General features: G+C 40.0%; 1 protein-coding gene and 1 pseudogene across 6 annotated transcripts in view; both read left to right on the plus strand.

Moving 5' to 3' along the window:
• OXR1 (oxidation resistance 1) overlaps nucleotides 1-16,893 on the plus strand; it is a 445,487-nt gene that overhangs the window by 283,137 nt on the left and 145,457 nt on the right. The window lies entirely within an intron of this gene.
• LOC131495044 (large ribosomal subunit protein eL20-like) overlaps nucleotides 7,779-16,893 on the plus strand; it is a 29,254-nt pseudogene continuing 20,139 nt past the window's right edge.

The raw sequence follows: 16,893 nt of genomic DNA on the forward strand, positions 1-16,893 counted from the left end.
TATGTTCTTTCTTATGCAATCTCTCTTGCTCAAAAAAAATACATAGTTACTTGATTCCATTAACTCATAAGTTGAACGGATTAAGTTCCCTTGAGATTTATTTCCATTTACAAACCTAGTTAAATAAGCTTCCTTAAACATTTTAAACTACAGTTTTTTAACACTAAAAATGCTTGATGGGGCAAATTTAAAATATAATAAGCCAATAATTTCTAGGTACTTAAACAACTCCTATAAAACAAATCATATCTATAAATGTAGTAAATTAGATTTTCCTAAGCATTTCAAACATCTTAAAATCATGACTGGAAACAAGGCTTTCTGTTAAAGATGGCAGATGAAATATAACCATTAAAGTTTCATTTCAAAACTCAACCGTATACATAGTAAAGTGATTTTTGTTTGAGAGAGATAGAGCGCGAGAGAGCTCATGCATGCATGTGTGGGTGGGAGCAGAACAGAGGGAGAGAGAGAATCTTAAGCAGACTCCATGCCTCATGCAGAGCCTGACGCAGCTCGATCTCAAGACCAAGAGATCATGACCTAAGCTGAAATCAGGAGGTCGTACACTTAACTAACTGAGCCACCCAGGCGCCTCCGGTAAAGTGATTTTTTAAAAGAAGGAAACATTGGGGCACCTGGGTGGCTCAGTCAATTAAGTGTCTGACTCTTGGTTTCGGCTCAAGTCATGTTTGAGCCCTGCATTGGGCTCCGTGCCACCAGCATGGAGCCTGCTTGGGATTCTCTCTCGCACACTCTCTCTCTGCCACTTCTCTGCTCACACCGTCTCTGTCTCTCTAAAAAATAGATAAAAATAAACTTAAAAAAATAAAAGAAAAGAAGGAAACATAGGACAAAAAGAACCAAAATTGAAAGAGGGAATAATAGCAAACAGTTTTGGAAACTGGAAAGCAGAGAGCTTAGGAGAGAGAGAAGCTAACAGAGAAGCTAAGAGGCACCATATTTGCAGTGCAGAATTCCTGAAAGTCAGTTGGTCATACTGAGTCTGAAGATAAGACTAAAAAGTCGGTTTATAAAGTAGATTGACCCAAGAGAAAAGACCTGAAGTTACTGACATTAAGAATTCTGTGAATCAGCTCCACCAGAGGATCTTACAGTAAAGAGTACAGCCTACAAGCCTCACTGCCAGTCAGCTTTTTTAGTGTCCTGCTCCTAAGTAGGAAAGCTGTTAAGGTGCATTCCAGAATTTAAAATTTTAAATTCTTAATTTAAGTACTCTTAAACCTTCTGATATGAGAATATTGACCGAACCAAACACAGAAAAAAAACAAAAACAAAAAAACATTTGGAAGGAACAGAAAATATTCCGGCGGGGGGGGGGGGGGGGGGGGGCAACTTCTAAAACAACATTAATGTTCATAACAAGATAAAATATTTCATATGTAGAAAAATGAATATTCCAAAAACAAAAAATAAAAGCTCTAAAATATTAAAGATATGAGTGCGTAAATGAAAAACTCCGTAAAAGCTTTTGAAGGAAATCTTCCCCAAAGTAGAACAATAGGATAAAGGGATGAAAATAAGAGAAAAATAAATAGGAGAATTAGAGGGCCAGTCATGGAAGTCTATCATCTACACAAGAGTTTTAAAAAAAGACACAAGGGGGAAGAATTGGAGTGGAGAGAAGTCAGAGAAATAACTCAAGAAAATTTCCCAGAACTGAAAGACATGAGTTTCCAAATTGAAATATCCCAGTACCAAGAACAATGAAAAAGAATAAATCCACACTCAGACATATTATGAAACTTAAGAAAACTTGTGACAAAGAAAAGATCCTCACATCTTCTGGAAGACATATTTATTTACTGGATCAAGAATCAGAATGGTATAGAACTTCTCTGCACCAAACTAGAAGCTGGAAGACAATGGCGTATGCCTTCAAAATTCCAATGATGAATTATTTCCTACTAGAAGTTTTACTGAAATTATAAGTAATATGTGAGAGTAGAATAAAGGCATTTTCATACATGCATGTCTTTAAATTTTACCTCCCATGCTCCCTTTCTTGGGTGCTCTGTCAATATAAGGAACTCAAACAAGAAAGAGAAAGCAATAGAATCCAGGCAGCAGGAGATACCCCTAAGGGAGAAGTGAAGGGGACCTCCTGAAGGGCAGTTCCCCTGAGATAGCTATCCTAGATAACAGCAGTCCAGATCAGAGCAGCTCAGAATGGAGAGAGCTGGAGACTGGCTCTGGGGAGTGGAAAGAGATTGGAGGAACTGCTTTATTTTATAAGACGCCCAAAAGAACTAATTGTTAGCTTCTTTAGTTCATATGAAACTTTGGTAAAAATTAAAACTAAGATTCTAACGAGACAAAACATAATCAAACCATCATGTTTTAGAAAATTCATAAACCCAATTTGTGCAATATGTGTTTCTTTACCATCCCTGTAGTTTTTGGTATACCTTCCTGGTGTTAAAAATTCTAATTCAACCAAGGAGACTGTTACCATCATCTCCAGCCTACTGTAGCAACTGTGGTCATTGATTTGGGTTGTGGATGGTTCTGGATGGTGATTCTGGGATTCTTAATGCTTCTTCTAGGAAAATTCTACCAAAATACAGGTTAACAAGCAAAATCTCTTCTTTCAATGGGGTTTTTCAAGCCCACCACTTTTCTTAATAACTTAGTGAATCACATGTTCCCGTGTTCATTTTTATCTCCTATCATCTCAGGCAACTTTTGTCTGAACTAATATACTAGGTTATGTACCCATTATTCAGAGTACAAGTTATATTTTCTGCCCAAGGGAATTTATTACAGTTTTTTTTTTAAACATTATCTCATTATTTACCATTCTACATACTATAGTAATCTGGTTCTTCTTGGAGCTTATATGTCAGTAGATAAAGATAGAAAAAAAAGAATGAACATCATAAATAAGTAAATTTTATAATAAATTAAGTGATAAGTGCTAATGAATAAAGAAAATAGCAAAGGTAAATCAGGAGTGCCAGGGAAGGGGTGTGTTGTAATTTTCTTTAATGGTAGTAAGGGTAAGTCTCATTAAGATGACAAAGACGAGCCCTTTTAGGAGGGCTAGCAATACAGATACCTGGGGAAATAGAATTCCAGGACGAAGGAAAGAAAGGCCCAGAGGCAGGAACTTGCTTTATGTACTTCAGGAACATCCAAGGGAATGAATTGGAATGAAGTGAATAGGGGAGAGCAAATAGGAAATGAGTTTGGAGAGATAATGGGGGGGGGGGGGGTGACATCATGTAGCATCTTAGAAGATTTTATTCTGCATTGTAGGGCTATATCTCTTACCTAGAGTAAAAACAAAAGTGATAAATGATTGTAAAAAAAGAAATGGCAAGATCTGACTAACATCAGAAAGACTGACTCTTATTTTTTTATTTTGAGAGAGAGAGAGAGAGCAGGAGTTTAGGTGACTTTCTCAAGAGCAACCTTTATTTTCCTTCATAGCACTAATCACTGCTAGGGCATAATATGCATTTGCTTTTCTAAAAAGAATGTTTATTTATTTATTTTGAGAGAGAGACAGAGAGAGAGAGAGAGAGAGAGAGAGAGAGAGAGAGAGAGAGAGAGGGCATATACACTGGAGGGGCAGAGAGAGAAGAGGAAAGAGAGAATCCCAACCAGACTTCATGCTGTCAGCATGGAGCCTGACACAGGGCTCTATCCCACGAACCGTGAGATCATGACCCGAGCCAAAATCAAGGGCCAGGTGCTTAGCCAACTGAGCCACTCAGGCACCCCTAAAAGACTTATTCTAAATGGAATGGAGAGAGTAGAGCACTGGACCAGTAAGAATGGGAACAGACCAGTTAGGAAGTTATTGCTGTGATTCAGGTGGGAAATAGTGACAGTTTAGACCAAGATGGTAGTGATGGAAGTAATGAGAGGTGGTCACATTCTGTTTATATTTTAAATGTAGAGCCAACAAATTATCCTGATGGATGGGATGTGGGGTTTGAGAGAGTAAAAGTAAAGGTAACCAAAATAAAGAGTTAAGTATTCCTCCCAGGTTTTTTGGCCTGAGCAAATCGATTTTTCCTCAAGTGAAATGGAAAAGATGAGGGTGAATGTTTGCAGGGAATTCATGAGTTTATTTCTGAACATGTTAAGTTTGAGATGTCAACTTAGGTGCCCAGGTGGAGAATAAGCAAGTTGGCTATATGGATCTGGGGTTCAGGGGGAAAAATCTATGCTGGAAATACTGCTTTGGGAGTTTCCAATATAGAGATGATAACAAAAACCATGATGAGCTCACCAAAAGAGGAAGCATGGACAGATGACCAAGAACTGAAACCTAGGTGCCTCCAGTTTGGGGAGAAGAAGACCTGAAAGAACAACCAGTTCAGTAGGAGAAAAACTATGAGACTGTGATATCATAGAAGCCAGTGAAGAAAGTGAATGAGGAAGGACGTAGAGGTCAAGATGTTGAGTGAGAACTGAGATGACCATTGGTTTTATGAAGGTGGATGGAAGACGTTGATGACTTGAACAAGAACAGTTTCAGTGCAGTAGTCAGCTGGAATCCCAACTGGACTGAATTTAAGAGAGAGAGAGAACGTGGGAGGTATTAGAAATGGCAAATATAGAAAATTTCGAGGAGTTTTTCTGCATAGGGCAGTAGAAGAAGGGAGTACTCACCCATGGAGTAAATTGGGTCAAGAGAGAGCTTTTTTAAGATGGGAGAAATAACAGCATGTTTTTATGTGAATGCGAGTAATCTAGTAGAGAGGGGGAAATGTGACAATGTGCAGTAGAGAGTTCCAGAAGAATTGTCTTTGAATAGCTGGAAGAAGAAGGGGCTAAATGAGCTAAAATAGGAGCAGATAAGAAGCTGAGTGAGTGGCTGTGGGTGCTAGTAGGAGCATTGATGTGGCACTAAGAGTCTCTGCAAGTTCTCTGAATGCTTCACTCTTTCCAATAAGTTAAGTACCAAGATCATCAACCGAAAATATGGATGGAGGAAGAGTTTATTAGGGCTTTTTTAGGAGTGGGAAAATGGCGGGAGAGTGCATAATGGGAAGAGACAGTACACCTGCCAGGCAGCACTCTGGGTCCTCTTGAGGTTCACAGAAATATCTCTGGAAAGCCTCCTTGTCATGCCTATATGGTTAAATTTGAAAATACAAAGCAAATTTACAGTTGTTTCTTTTTTAAGATGGACTTTATACAATGTTCTAAAATAATGGGCTGAATTTCTCGTAGAAGTCCAAATAGGTCAATGCATGATCATTAGTGGGTTTCTGTTTGATGTATATGCACATTCATGGCTGCTGCTGTGCCTAGATAAACCTACCACCTGCCTTTTCACCTCTTCCTCTTCTTCAAATCTCTCGGTATCCCTTCCATAGGTTTCTCTTTCTTTCTGGTGTGTATTCCCCTTTCTTAGGGCATTCCTAGATGGAAATGTTAATATTTGAACCGGTGAGCACTACCATTATTTTTGAGTTGGGTGAAAAGAGAAAAAACAAAACAGATACTAGAATGCCTGAAGACAGGGGCGCCTGGGTGGCTCAGTCGGTTGAGCATCCGACTTTGGCTCAGGTCAGGATCTCACAGTTTGTGAGTTCAAGCCCTGTGTCAGGCTCTGTGCTGACAGCTCAGAGCCTGGAGCCTGCTTCAGATTCTGTGTCTCCCTCTCTCTCTCTGCTCCTCCCCAGCTCATGCTCTGTCTCTCTCTCCTTCAAAAATAAATAAAAACATTAAAAAAAATTTTTTTAAATTACTCAGAATGATAGGCCCATGAAAGTAAGTCTAGCAGAACTATATGAACAACAACGGTAAAGAGAAAGCAGGGTGATGGTGTGAGATAGATCTCAGAAGGATGCCTAAGCTGTTTTGAATTACTTTTAGTGGCATTTCCACATATTGGGTTAACTTAATACTGAATCTTTTATTTAATGATCTAATTTTTCAAGCAAGGGGGAATGTATTTTTTGCTTCTTTGTTTTCATTTATTTCCAAGAAATTAGTATAATTTCTCATTTACTTTTAAACCAAGCAAATTCTTTTTCTTTAGGACTGAAGTATTTATTTATTTTTTTAAGTTTCTTTCTTTAAGTAATCTCTGCACTCAGCCTGGGACTCAAGCCCCAAGATCAAGAACCCCATGATCAAAAGCCACATACTCTCTTCCTACTGAGCCAGCCAGGTACCCCAAACCAAGCAGTTTTTTTACCATATGACATTATAGTTAAAAGCTTCCTATCAGGGTTTATGTATCTCTGCTGCATGATCTTAGACAAATCACTTAATCTCTCATTGCTTGGTGTTTTAAAATCTAACTCCACAGGGTTGGTCTGAGAATTAAATAGTATTATTAAAAACAAGCTACTTTTTTTTAAAAGTTTATTTATTTACTTTGAGAGCAAGAGAGAGAGGCAGAGAGAGGGAGAGAGAATCCCAAGCAGACTCCACACTCAGTGCAGAGCCTGATAGGGGCTTGAACTCACTAACCATGAGATCATGACCTGAGCTGAAATCCAGAGTTGGAGGCTTAACCAACTGAGCCACCCAGGTGCCTCCGACAAGCTACCTTTTTATTATTTATTCCCAAAATTCCAAGGTCATACAGCTAGTAAAGAGTGGAACTGGAACTATCACTGCCACCAACAGTGGCACAGTTTTTAAGTCTGATTCTTATAGGTTCCATGACTAACTGCTTCCCACTTGGAAATAAAATCAGGAAGAAAGAATGAGTTTTCCTTGATCCTTTAATTGAAAACTCCATTTTTACAGGAAGAAAAGAGTATACACAGCATTTCTCCAAAGATATCAGTTTTATCTTCATCTTGCAAAATGTAATGACTTGACAGAATATTTAATTCTAAGTTATTCAATTGAAGGGAGAAGAGAGGACGCCTGGATCTTAAAGCTACAGGTGCATTTTTGGCACACTGCTGCCCCCTGCTGCCTGATACATGACTTCACTTTTCTCACACATCCTACCCTTATAAAATTAACAAGCTGAATCTCCTATTAAGAGTCATACTAAAATGGGGACGCCTGGGTGGCTCATGGGCTAAGTGTATGACTTTGGCTCAGGTCATGATCTCACGGCTTGTGAATTTGAACCCCGCATTGGGCTCTGTGCTGACAGCTCAGAGCCTAAGGCCTACTTCCGATTCTGTGTCTCCCTTTCTCTCTGCCCCTCTGCTCATTCTCTGTCTCTCTGTATCTCTCTCTTTCTCTCTAAAAAATAAACATTAAAAAAAGAGTCATGCTAAAGAGTCATACACTCAGGAAACTGAGGCCCCAGAGTGACCAAGGTGACACAAATGGTGGAAATTTAGGATTAAGACTACTGAAAAGTCACTTCCTGCTTTGCTATATTGTCCTTCCCCTATTAAATGTGAACGAATTATTTATTGGGTGCCTACAATGAGCTTGGGGCTGTTAGAAGCACTCAAAGTAGAGAAGTGAAAACCAGGAAATCTGCACTGATAAAATCTATATTGTAGTGTGAGGAAACAGCCAATAAATAAGGAAAAGTATCAATAAATAAAATAATTTTAAGGTTATGATAGATACAGTAAGTAGTAATAATGATAACTAATGTTTACAGGTCACTATGAGAAGAGCAAGTGAAAGGCAGTGTTCATAGTGTCTTCTGTGACTTGCTTTGCTTGATTTCTTGTAGCAACTCTCAAGTCGCTACTGTACCTTACAGAAGAAGATGCTGAGGCAAGGCCAGCATGATCCAAAGAGGTGGAACCAGAATTTGACACAAAACCCCTCTGACTCCAGAAGTATTTAGGGCATACTTCTCTAGGGAAATGACACTGAATTGGAAAAACCAAGCTTTTGAAGCTCTAGGGGACAGCAGGCCAGGCCAAAGGAACAGCATGTGCAAAGGCCCAGAGGTGGAAGTGAGTTCGGAGTGTCTGGGTGCAAGAGAAAAACAGCCATATGGCAACAGTAGAGAAGCATGCAGGGAAAGCAACAGAGGCCAGGCCATGCTGAGGAGCTTGGATTTTATTCTAAATCACGAGAGAAGTTTATTCTAAACTACAAGAAATTTTTGGAGAATTGTTAATCAGAGGAATAACCTTATTCCTGATGAGGAGCTCAGCATACATATGGAAAGGAAAATAGACTGTAGGAGGACGAGAGTTGGTGAAGGCAACTAGTTAGGAGAATGGTAACTTCTGTCCCACCTAGAACTCCTCTTCCAGAGGGCTAACATTCCTCGTTCTCCAGCCTTTCTTCTCACCACACCTTTCAGCCTGGTTGCTTTCTAACCTGCTCTCGTTGGTCCGTGTCCCCCTCACAGGGTGGCCCCCGCCATGGGGCAGGGTACTGTAAATCTCCTCTCACAATGGGACAATAATTTCTCTTAATCATGTATCATGCCCTCAAATGCAACCGGAGGCTCCCTCCTCTTTTCTTCCTCACGTGGCCATTTGGGGATAGGATTGGATTTGTGGCCAGCCAAGTCACCATGTCTTTAGTAGTTGATCCTAGCAAAGTCCAGAATCCCACATCATGTAGCTAGAAGATTTCTTTTGGATACTTCTTTTTAGGAAAATACGAAGACCAACTCTCATGTTTATAAATATAAAGCCCTGTTTTGATCCTGCACTTTCTTCCTAGAAATAAAGGCATGGCGCTCTTACTTTTAAATACTTCTGATTTCCTTTCATGTGAAAATTTCCTCCCTGCCCAAATTTTGAGTAAACTGTTCCAAAACTCCTTCCCTACTTTATATGGACATTACCTGGATTAGCACTTTATGAAAGAATAAAACCCTTACGTTCCATGAATGCAGCAGAAGAATTACAGTGGAATGACAGAGAATCCTCAACCTTGTTTCCCTAAGTTGTGAATGTCAGTGAAAATAATCTGGGTAATCAGGACGAAGTTCTCCATGATATCAGTGAAAATATATATGATATCTATATGAAAAAGGGATTCTGTTTAGCTCGTGGTAACAGAGAGACAACCACACTATTTAGACAAACATACAAAGTGACCAGCGATGTGCAGGTCAGGTTCCAGAGAGTGATCGGGCTTTGTTAGTCTGTTCTGCCATCCTTAGGGCATGGCTTTTGTCTTTAACGTGCCTGCTACCACTCCAGCCATCATGCCTCCCAAATATCTTCACTTGAACAGCGCCTCCCGCCCATTAGGCTCCACTCTCTCTGGAAATCACCTCCTGCCTTTTTCTGATTTTTATCGGTAGCACTGCCGCTCTGCATTGAAACCTATGGTATCAACACTCTCTCTCCCAAACAAGCAGATGCTAAGTCTGACATATGCTTCCCCTGAATTGTCAGTGAAATCAACTTTTCCTTTGCAAAGTTTGCTCCTTCATTTCCTCATGGTCTCTCACCTGAACATTGCAGTCATCTTTCTATCCTTTTTGTTCCATTTCTATTACTTTTACCTGTTACTGCCAAAGTATTACTCCGACTTGTCTAATGAGAAGAACACTTATGTTTAGGGACTCTGATATGGTAGGGCTTGACTCCAGCTCTCTCATTTATTAGCCTGCACAGCTGAGGGGACATTAACCTTCCTAAGGTCAGTTTCCTAATTTGTAAAATGGAGATAAATATCTATATCTCTCTTGGGATATATATTTGTAAGATAGATAGATAGATAGATAGATAGATAGATAGATAGATAGATAGATAGATAGATATCTGTATCTTTCTTGGGTATATATTTCTTGGGATTGTCATGAGAGTTAAATGAGATATTGTATGCCAAGAGCTGAGTAAAATGCCTGGCACGTGGTATGTATTCAGCAATTGTTAGCTGTTATTTTTATCACCTGTTCCTGCTCAAGAACAATTTAGACAATGGCTACTACATTACAAACAGAATCCTCAGCTTTGGCCTTCAGTGCTTTCCACATTGTGGACCCAATGTACTACAAAGCCTCTCCTCCCTTTTCCACCATTTATAGAAACATTACATAAACCCTTGCAGTGCTGAACCATATCATGTTTCCTGAATGTGCTCCTATGTTCCCCTGTCCTGTTCCTTTTTCAGCCATCTTCCTCTATCTAGAACCCTTCCCTGGAGCCCTCTCCTCCTTTCTGCTGCAGCCTCTTTCAGGTATTTTTTTGTGTGAAGCTTTTCCCAATTCCTCAACTGTATAATAATCCCATCCTTTGGATTGTGGTATTTCAGGCATAACTTTTCTGCATTAACCTCTATCCTAAGATGTTCATTAAATATCATCTCATTGGCCATTAGATTCTGATCATGAGTTCAAAGAGTAGGACTTTCAGGGCCACCATGTGTGAGTGTGTATGTTGACCCCTTCACAAAGGCACCCGACTAAACCTATGATTTGCAGCTGAACACCAACCTTAACTCTACTCACCAAATTGACGAGCCCCGTAACACCAAGCCCATTTGTTGGGCTGCGTCCACCAAGAGGAGTTCTTTTTTTTCCTAATTTGCATACAGGTGCCATATAGAATACTGCCGGGATTGATTTCATTGCTCTTTGCCTGTAGCGTGTAGACCTAGCATGGGAGCATGCGCATAGTAGGTTCTGGATCGACCTGGTTTACTTGATTCTGATTTAACCAAGTCTGGTTGCAGAAAGTAAGACCATGAAATCAAGGTTTAGAGTGTATTTTGATTATTTTCCAAGGCTGTATACAGAAAGGAATGAAGTTGAGGGTCCCAGCAAGCCCATGTCTCAGTCTCAAACAGGGCAAGTGAAACTTAAGTGTCTCTAGATTGTTGAGGCCTTAGTTTTTTATTCTCTAACTGGCTGCTTACAGGACATGTGGCTCTGTCTGATTTGAGGGCTGGTTTCTTTCTTGTGTCCAATGAAGTAAATCCTTAATAGCGGCATGTTAACATCAATATTTCTGTGTAAGGGAAAAGTCTCATCATCTTTTAAATTAATTCAAAATTAAATTAACGAATCATCTAGTTCACTTGACAGTTTGGAAAAGTGGTCTTGAAATTAGTCAAGTTAGGGGTCCTCTTGGTTACACACAAGAATGGAGGCATGATGTTGGGCCCCCACAGAATCCTTGGAAACCTATTCCCTAACTACTGCTTACTTGTCTACTATTTCATTTTAAGAGCTTTATCATTTATTTGAGTTATAGCTCCTGTTTGGAGACTTCTTGAAGTTCTCATCTGTCTTTCTGCCTTGAGTGTGAACAAGTAGAGAATCTCTTCTAAGAACTAGTTCCGTTAAAGAAACCAAAAATCACCAGCACCTAAAATTTCAGAGGATGCCAGCCTGGGCTGATATGAGGCATGGTATCTGGAGCCCAAGGACACTAGTAAGAATAGACCGATCCTGGGGCGCCTGGGTGGCGCAGTCGGTTGGGCGTCCGACTTCAGCCAGGTCACGATCTCGCGGTCCGTGAGTTCGAGCCCCGCGTCGGGCTCTGGGCCGACGGCTCGGAGCCTGGAGCCTGTTTCCGATGCTGTGTCTCCCTCTCTCTCTGCGCCTCCCCCGTTCATGCTCTGTCTCTCTCTGTCCCAAAAATAAATAAACGTTGAAAAAAAAATTAAAAAAAAAAAAAAAAAAAAGAATAGACCGATCCATATTGCTGTTAAGAGTCCAAAGGAACCTATGAACCACAGACAGCAGAGTTGGGTACAAATGAACCAGAACTGGTGTCTCTTCACCCAAAAGGTGTTCAATCTTTATATAATCCCCTGCCTGCGGGAGCAAGTACTACCGAGGAGAAGTAGGCGGTGGGAGATTCTGTGTGGGAGCCAGATGCGGCCTATGGACCACCAATTTGCAACCCTTGCTTCAGAATTACAATTGAGGGGCTCCTGGGTGGCTCAGTGGGTTAAGCATGATATCCCAGCTCATGGGTTCGAGCCCTGCATCCGGCTCTCTGTTGTCAGCATGGAGCCTGCCTCGGGTCCTCTGTCTCCCTCTCTCTCTCTCAAAAATAAATACACGTTTAAAAAAAAGAAAATAAAATTACAACTGAGCCCTGTTTTCAGGACTTTGAGAAAGAAGCATGTGGAGAACTTGCTTTTTGCTTTCCTAACAACCAGTCACATCATTACATTCCCTGTCCGAATACCGGCATCATTTCCCCTTAACAATGCCAGACCTGTACCTCATGGGGGAAAAATTAGTAAAGGCAGCATTTATCTCGTTCTTATGGTCACTTTTACCAGCATGCAATAATAGTGGAAGTGGCCTTTACCCCCTTGCTTGTAAAGGAGCCCACCGGCATAATAGGAATAAGGCATATCCAATAAAACTCCTGGAGCAGAATTCAAATTCTCTGTAACTCACTGAAATTAAATGCAGCATACACCTGAGTATTTTTGGAAATGAGGCCTGCGGCCTTTCTAGCTACAGGCTCAGGGATCCAAGCTAGAGGAAACCAGTTAATAGGAACACTTGTAAAAGAAAGTGTGGAACAAGGCTTTAAATTTTTGAACTCATTTCAAATGGTTTTTATTCTTAATTTTGTAATTTCTGTTTACCATATATTATTTTCAAAATATAAATTTTTGCAAAGATTTCTACCAGACTTCCCTTTTATCTAGTTATTCGTTCGGTTAATTCAATATTGATTAACACTTACTAGTGCTAAGAACTTATATGAATATAAGAAACCCATCAACTAACAAAAAAGATAAAGATCCCTGCCCTCAAGGAGCTTATATATTGGAACTAATAAATAACAAATTTGCTGATATGTTAGAAGAAAATAAGTACAATGGAAAAAGTGAATGAAGAGCAGGCTAAGAGGGGCTGGGGCTGGGGGTGGGGGTGTACACTGTATTTTTTTTATTTTTTTAAATTTTTTTAAATGTTTTTTTCTTATTTATTTTTGAAGGAGACAGAGAGACAGAGTACAAGCGGGGGGAGGAGCAGACGGAGAGGGAGACCCAGAATTTGAAGCAGGCTCCAGTCTAAGCTGTCAGCACAGAGCCTGATGCGGGGCTCGAACCCACAAACTGTGAGATCATGACCTGAGCCGAAGCCGGGTGCTCAACCGACTGAGCCACCCAGGCGCCCCTACGCTGTATTTTTAAATAGGCAAGTCAGTGTGGGCCCCACGTGACTTCTGAGCAATGACCTGCAGAGGGAAGCTCGGTGTTTTTTACTGTTTCCCACTCTGTTTTGCTTTTTGTTTCCACTTAACAAAGCAGCATAAGCTAAGTGGTGAAGAACTGGTATGTGGTATGTATTGATAGAATACATATCTTTAAAGTAAAGAGGGGAAGACACATTTAATACAAAATAAACCTCTTAAAGAACATCTGGTTTCGGTTCTCGTATTTTTCCAGTGAGGAAAGGAGTAACGTTACAGCATGTTTCTATAAAGCGCTATAGTTTACAGAGTCCTCTGTATACTTTTGTTTGATGTTCATCGTAACTCAGTGAGGCAAGTAGAATTATTTCTATTAGGTGAAGAAATGAACCTTAGAGATTTGCTCAGGTACTTACCCTTCAGTGGTTCCTCATTGCCTCCCTCTGGTTCCCCATCTCCCAAACCTCTGATCACGACTCACAAGGCCCTTCATGATCCCGTCTCTGCTTACCTTTTTATGCCATCTCTTGTCAAGTTCCCTTTCACTATATACTGTCAATGTCCCTTTCCAGCCATACTGAGCTGCTCCCTTTTCCCCATTTGCTGAGCTCTCCTGCCTCTGGACCTTTGCACATGCTGTTCTGGGTCACCTTTTCTGGCCACTCTCAAAAGATCCTTCTGGTCTCCACTTGGGCATCACTTCCTCTGGTGAGACCTCCCTGATTCTACAAAAGCTGAAATCAATGCCCCCCACTTCCATGTTTCCCCAGCACCCTATGGTCATCCCTATCGAAGTACTCATTGGTCCTTCTGTGATTGCTTCTTTGTGAGCTTCTGGAGGACAGAGGCTGTGTCTTTTTCCACCACTGTATCCCCACTTCTTAGTGCAGTTTATGGTCCTATGGGTCTTTCAGCTGATGAATAAAGAACTTGATTAATCAGTTGTTCAGGCTGTATAGGAAGCTGCAATTCTAGACCCTCCCATTCAAAATCCTCTAAGTCCAAGGCCTTCCATAGCTTTCACCTGGTCATTAATTTGTAACGGCTCCATCACTACAGAAGAGAAGGTAACCCTCTTTCTCTGGGTATCTCTAGAACTCCTCTAGTTTGGTAATGACTTTCCTACATCTGGCAGTTTCTTAGTCCTATTGTGACTGTCCTTTTCTTTCCATGAAAACAAACCCAGTTTGCTCACTGGAGTTTGACTCCTTTCAGAGTTACCTGCCGCTTTATCTTCTCTTTGCAAACAAAGCATAGATCTTGCATATGGGTGGAAAATATCCACAGATGTCTTGTTCATGGTTGCGACTCCCTTGATCAGAGCAATTAGCACTAAACATTAACTCAAAGAGAGATTGGCACCATAGTCCAGTTTGCCTGCCATACATAAGTTTGGCTGAGGGTATACCAACATTGCCTAGTTATTTTCATTTTTCGCTCCAGTAGAAATAGAACTTTGGGAACTTCTTCTCCTGGATCACTTCTTCCCAGGTATAATAGTGGCAGATTGCTGGCTCCCATGGGGAGACTAGAGTACACTAGAACGATTTAATTTGGACATTTGGTTGGTACATGAGGTTTTTTAAGGGACTTCGTGTAGATGAAGCTCTCTGACCCATGCTGTCTCATTTGGTTCTCACAAGCCCAGGGTCACACAGAAGTTGCAGAAACAGGGCACTAGCCCAGATGCTTCTTCTTCCACTGAATCATGCCACCTCTCACTCACTCTTGTTTATACACAGTCTGTGCCCTAACAGAACTTGTCCTCTTGTAATGCCAGGGGCATGGCTTGAGATCAGAGCATCTCGTAGAGTTCTTCAGCCATTACTCTTACTGAGTCTTCGTGATGAGTTCTGAAAAACTGATAAGCATTCTGATTTTGACACAAATTCCTGACATTCTCATATATAAACATAGAAAAAGCTCTCAGACGGGATGTGTACATGATCTTGCTTGCCTGAATATTCAGAACAACAAATGCAGTTCAGAGAAGTACAAGGGAAAGGGGCAATTTTCAACTACCACTCTGTGCCTCGGGTTTTTTTTTATTTTTTGTTTTTGTAATGTAGAATTTTAGCTGTTTGAAATGCTGTGAAGGAAAGAACTGAAAGCAAATTTTTTGAACAACTGTCAGTACCAAAAATATATAAATATTCAACATAATCATAAATAAAATTTAGACCGAAGAGAAAAGACCATTATAAATGATGGTGTTAATGATTCACAGATGGGTATGCTGCGTGTCTGAGCCCTTACTGTATGTGCTTTTTAATCTCCCAATTTTAGAGCATTTTCTAAAGATAATCAGGAAGCTAGGCAAGTCTGCATTTCTGCAAATCCATGATATTTAGAGTTCACAAAGGGATTATCGTTAATGTGTGAAATTGCACCCCTGGGCTAACACAAGTGTGTCCCATGAAACCAAAAAATGTCCATGAATATCTGAAGTTATATTTTCATTTTTACTTATGTTTATATTTTGTATTAAGTGAACCAAAAGTTGCAAAATTTAAAAGGCAGCTGTTTTTAAGCTATGTGTTACATAGCTATATAGTAATTCCAACTAGTGCCTTTTACTATTTTTGGAAAGCATAAAAATATAAAAACAAAACTCATGAGCAGAACTGTTGCTAACTTTGAAGTGCTTAATATTTATATTTATATAATCTAGTTGTAATACCGTCAGGATGAAATTTTAGTATAAATTTCACCTTTGAATATAGTCTGAAAAATTTAATTCGAAACTGTGGGATATCTTACACTCAGAAAATTAACAGGAGGTACCTCATGTTTTAAGTAAATGTAACTGCCTTAAATTGAGCATGACTTTGTGAAGAATGTATTATTTATTGCCTGTCAAATGCTATCATATTTGGATTAGTATCAGCTGTGGATTATGAATCATAATTGGCTAATTGACTGGGGTCACATTCGATCAAGCTGGTAATACGACTTGTGAAATTCATTTATCCTCCAGGATTGTCACTAGTTTAAGCTATTTCTCAAGACATTTTTTTGCCTGTAGCCTCTGTTATTACACCTAACATACCTGATTCCTACGGTGCTCAGGAAGGCACAGGTGTGAACACTTCTTTGCCTGCTTGAGATTCTCTCTCTCTTTCTATTTCCCTCTGCCTGTCTCCCCTGCTTATTCTGTCTCTCCCTCTCTTTCCCTCTCTCCCTCTCTAAGGGAAAAAAAAAGAAGACCTCTTTCATTAAGGATGCTAGCTGAAAGGCAAGTAAGAGGATAGTGTTATCTTCTTCTCACAACACACACTGTTCTTTCTTCCCAGTTGCTCTTTATTACTGAGAAGAAGAAATGTCAGCATCCCTTCATCAGACAGTAATTCAGCATCTGAAACTAAAAATGAGCGGTAGGACATGAAGTCTATCCACCACAGTGGTTAAAATGTTCACTAAAAAAAATAAAATACCATTGTAACTCAATGCCCTGAAATAAAAAAGAACTTCGAGGATGAAGTCAATATTTGCATGATTAGAGAGACTTCTTACTTCATATGTATTTCTTCAAATATCTGAACTGGGTCATATTTATTCTTCAACCAGGAACAAAAAGATTTGTTATCTTTTGGTCCACAGATGTATTAGATTGTTATCAAATTTCTTACTGGAAAAGGTTAAGTTAATATTTTGACAACAGATAAAATCTTCAAAGTGAGCCACAAGCTCAAGTAATGAGAGTTAGATTTTATGGGCTAGAATGCCAAGGATAAAGAGTACAGAAAGGGTTTGAAAGTCAAGCAGTGATGATTATTCTTTGTGTAAAGCTTACATCCCTCCATTTCAACAACTCTCTTAACATGGCATCTTGTCCTTTATAGTCAGGTGTTGAAAAAGACTTTAGAGAGTCCAGGGGTGGCAAACCCACATGCTTGTTTGA

The sequence above is a fragment of the Neofelis nebulosa genome, chromosome 14, assembly GCF_028018385.1.
Source record: "Neofelis nebulosa isolate mNeoNeb1 chromosome 14, mNeoNeb1.pri, whole genome shotgun sequence".
Lineage (NCBI taxonomy): Eukaryota > Metazoa > Chordata > Mammalia > Carnivora > Felidae > Neofelis > Neofelis nebulosa.